Below are 5,147 nucleotides of genomic sequence, written 5' to 3'. Positions count from 1 at the left end.
TGCTCTATCATATATCAACATCAACATATTCTTTTTAATCATCCACGTATTTTGTGAGAATTTTCCCACATCACTGATTATATAAAATGTGATTTTTTATACAGCAGTGTAGAATCTGTTACTATATACTATAAAATATTCAACTAATCCCCTATTGTTGGGTATTTAAGTTACTGCTGCTTTTTCTATCACATAATACTACAGTCTGATGTGTACTTCTATTTTCTTAAACTATATTCCTAGAATATTGAATTAATCAATGAAGTAAATATTTTAAAGGCATTTGATACCCATTTCCAAATTGATTATCAGAAATATTTTTATTATCTATCATCACTACTCTGTGAGATTGCATGTTTACAAACCTTAATATCTAGTATTAATCTATTTCTTGCCTTTTCCAATTTGGTATTGAAAAGACTGTGACACTAAATTTGCATTTTAATTAAAACGAGTTTTATCATTTTCTTGTTAGATATATGTTATTAATATTTATTTTCAGGTGGTTCTTTGCTTTTAGTTTTACATATGGTGAATTTTATTTTTATGTCAATAATATTTTAGATTTAGATTTTACTTTTATGTTATGAATTTTTAGATTTCTTAGATAGTCAAATGCCCATCAATTTTTTTCTTTCCATTTTCTTTTTAAGTTTTGAAAAGCATACTCAAAATCAGATAAATACATCCCACATTTTCTAATAATTGTATAGTGTTATCATTTTAACTCTATAACACATTTTGAATGCATTCTGTCATAAGCTATAGGGTAGAGATAATTTGACTTTTTCCAAATTAATAAATTAATTTGGGACAAGTTGACATGCTTACTGTATTATATTCCCATTCAAGAACAAGAAATTTCTGTCTTAGCCAAGAATATGTGGAATAATTATGTATAAATATTAGGCCCCAAAATAAATTTTAGTTAAGTAAAATTTAATAAAATTTAAAATTGTTAAAGTATTTTAAACTCGTGTAAATTTTCTTATTTTTCTAAGTCTGAACTAAGTTCTATTTCAAACCACTATTCTCAGTCTCTTGAGGGGGTTCTCAAAACAAACACGCTTTCGGCTTACAACCAAGGACTTGCAGGTCTGGAATCTTTTCTATTTCCAATCTCCTCTCAGAGGATGAGGAATGAGAGGGCTTTTAAATTCACCCTCACCAGGAGGGGCTCAAGGATTCTGCAGTGCCTCAGGCCCATCTGCCTAGAAATCCCTTTCTTTCTGCTCCTCTGATAAGCTAAGTATTGGGAACTCTATAAGGCTGGCTACTTCTCAGAGTTCCACCCAGAAAGATATGCACAAGTCACATTGTCTTTTTAATTGCAAATCTACCGGGGTTCTGTTGGTTCACCCGCACTCTGGGATTTGGCCTGGGAGGAGCTGAGCACATATTCCCTTCTCAAGGATTCATCACGGCAGAGCCCTTTCGCTCTTCTCTGCCTTTTTCTTGCACCACCCATGAAATCTTTGTCTAGACTGGATGTGAGACCATCTGGCTCTTCATCTATTTACTCCAAAGACTGTTTTTTTGCATAGACTTTATGCTTGCTTTGAGTCCTTTAACGCTGAGAACTTGAAAAAACCTAGTTTCTTGTGATTTAAATTCCTTTTCTCTCAAGACTGTTAGCTCTGTCATGAGTTCCAAAACCAAAAATTGACAACTTTGATTTCTGTTCTGTTTTGGTGTTGATGATCTGAAATAATGAGCATGGAATAGCTCACTCTTTTATGGACTGGAGTGGGAGGAGTGAGAAGGGTCATCAACCAGGAATATAGAACACATTATTAAGATAAACTGTTGCAGACATATCAATTATCTCTTAAAACTGAACTATAGATTCAATGCTTTACCAGTCAAAATCCTACCAGATATTTGAAAGAAATTGACCAGTTGATTCTAAACTTGACATGGAAATGCAAAAGGCCAAGTTTAACCAAGAAAACTCTAAAGAAGTTCATGTGGGTGAATTAAAGACATTTTTTTAAAAGGCCTTCTCTAATGTCAACATAATTTACCGTAGAAAGGAAAGGTCTTTCTCCCTGCTTGCCCCTATTTGAGCTGAACCCAGCCATGGAGGTAAAGAAGAGAGAAGTAGTGGCAGGAGTAATATCAGTAGCAGAAAGAAGGGTAGAGGCAGAAACTGACACAAGTACGATAAAGATATGTGATTAATTAAGGGTCTCAGGGCACCACTACTCTCTGGGGTCAATAACTTTTCCTCTCTAAACTTCATTCAGTGGCCTCACACTTCTACTTTACCTTCAAGCTGTAGTCTCAGAGAAGGTCCCAATACATTTACATTATGTTGTGAAAGAATGAAATTGATCATAATCCTTCCATTCCTCTCTATCCCCACCCTGCATTCCTTTGTTTATCTCTCCTACAAACATTGAAGAAATAATGTTCATTCTATGTCCTTCATTGCTTCCATTATAACCCACTTTATTATTACTGAATAAAAGATGTGGAATTCGAATTTAGAGCAATAACATACTCAGAAAATACAATCCTTTGAATTCCATTCTTATAATAAAAAGATATAAACCAAAATGTTCAACTTTTTAAATCTGAGGTAATGTCTTAACTACTGATGGTTTCAACTTGCCAACAACAGATGAGTGGATAGCCAAAATAAGCAAGTAAACATTGGGAAATTCTGAATCCCATCACTTACGTCCCTCATAAAGAATGTAACTCTTCAGAAGTAAATTCATTTTCCATAGGGAAAATATGACTCACACTGACCACATTAATATAAGGACAATATTAGAGGTATCTGTGGAGTACTAGGCTTTTTCCTGAAGTTTGTCAGACCAAGAATCATTCTCATTACTTCTATGGAAAAACAACCTAAGTTACAAATAACCAACTTGAAGTAAAATTTTTAAATTATTTTTTCTGATTTGCCAGTGGATAGTTGTCTAACCAGCTGGAGGTTAAAATTTTCTCTGTTGAATTAAAGTTAGAAGCCAGCTTGTTTTTAAGGCAGCCACTGTACAAATCAACGATCGCTTTTGTGTGTATGTGACTTTATTCCATAGTTAAGGGTGTACAGGCAGAGAACCAATGCTTTAAAGTATGAAGGCAGAACAAGTATCCAGTTTTATTTACCTCCATGAAACAATTCATTTCTCTATTTTACTGTCTAAGTTTCTTGAGTTACTATTATGATAGTAAGATAATAATTTTAGTCAATTACAAAGTTGCAGCACAATTTACATGCAGGCATGGAAATGTGTTTAATTTGAACTAGTTACTGGATGAAGCTTTTAAGTGTCTGTAATATCACAGAGACAAGATATATGACAAATGCAAAATAAATTAAATTTTGTATTACTGAAGAAGTTGACACAATTACCAGAGTTGCAGTCTGGTCATCTTTCCTTAAAAATAACTGAACTTGCATAACAGAGGGCAAAAGTTCACGTTTCTGAACTGGGGGAAATTCATTTCAATGAAATCAGGAGAGATATGTATTCAACCACCAGTGGTGCCAAGGAAATTTTTCAATATTTGGCTTACAATTTTAGAAATTACTGTAAAATATTTCAAATATGCACAGTAATTTTTAAGATAAATTAATTAACCTTAAGGAGAAAGAACAGAGACCAGGAATCAAATTCTTATTTTGGCAGCAAGAATCTGTGTGACTTTGGAAAATTTCTCAAGAGATCTGTTCTTAAATGTCTTTATTTGTATAACTAAATAATCTTCTAGGCCCACTGAAGCTTGAACATGTCAGGATTAGAACAAATTATACATTCTAAAGGAAGGGAAAAATAACATATATAAATGGTGGTTTCTGTAACATAGGAAAGACAGTCAGTCAATCTTTATGGGAATACCTAATATTCTGAAATATGTTTGTCTCTAAAAAATTACCTATGATATTAGCAGCCACAACAATAATAATTATAATAATAATGGCAGCAACATTATTGCATGTCATGTATGTGCCGGGCACTTCACTAACCATTTCACATTAAAATCCTCGTAATAGCAATATGAGGCAAGTACATTAATATCTCTATTGTATAGATGTATAAACTGAGGCTTGGAGAGGTGAAGTAAGCTTCCTAAAGTCAGCCAGACAGAAAGTAGCAGAAACAGTTCTTAATCCATCTCTCTCTGACCCAAAATTCTTTTAACACTGATGTCAATAGCCTCTCTGCAAAGAAAATTTTAGTATTTTATACCTTATTTATTCATTGGCTTTCATCAAAAAAAGTAGGCATCTCTACTCTGAAAGTTAAATTTTCTCTAAAACTTAGTATTATGTTTTGTTACGAAGCCTTCTAAAAGAATATTTAAAGAGAGAATAATAATTTTTAAATATATAAGGCTGTCCAAAAAAGTAAAATATACTCATTTTAAGGTAGCATAATGTTTAGTTGAAAAAATGTCAACTCAAAATGGTATCAGTTATCTGAATATAACATAGCAGAACTTAAATATCCATTTTTATCAAACTGTTATGTGTGATCAGAGTTTGAATTCCAAGTCAACCACTTAGCATCTGTGTGATTTTGAACAAGTAATTGATCTTCTCACACCTAAATTTGCTCCTATATGAAGTGAAGATGAAAAAATGTATTTCAAAAAATTCTTTTGAAGATTTAGTGGCATAATATGTATAAAAGCTCTTTGCAAAAGTTAAAGCACTAACCACACTGTTAATTGAGAGAACATCATGCAAGACTTTTTGTCTTTCTGACACTATTTCTCTGTAGAGGTTTCTGACTTAGAATGAATAGATTAAACATTAAAAATATTGACAAAGCTAGAGTGAACATGTCTGAGGACATCAGTGTTCTCCTAAACTGTTGCTGGGGTCTCAATTGATATAAACTTTTGACAATGTCTTTTGAAATATGCCTAGCCTTTGATCCATCATTTCCACTATGGGAGTTTATCTTAAAGGAGCATTCGCCAAGTTTTCAAAGTACTGAAAGGTTTTTTATAATAACAACAAAAAAAGGAAATGACATAAATGTTCATTAAAAATTACAATGTGGCCGTATAATGGAACATGATACAATATCTAAGAAAGAGGAGGATCTTATAAACACTTATAAATATGAAGTCCAAAATGTATTTTTAAGTAAAAAAGAAAGTTATAGATTTGTATGTATATCGTA

The sequence above is a fragment of the Phocoena sinus genome, chromosome 17 (assembly GCF_008692025.1).
Source record: "Phocoena sinus isolate mPhoSin1 chromosome 17, mPhoSin1.pri, whole genome shotgun sequence".
Lineage (NCBI taxonomy): Eukaryota > Metazoa > Chordata > Mammalia > Artiodactyla > Phocoenidae > Phocoena > Phocoena sinus.
Note: the sequence above shows the minus strand (reverse complement) of the source record.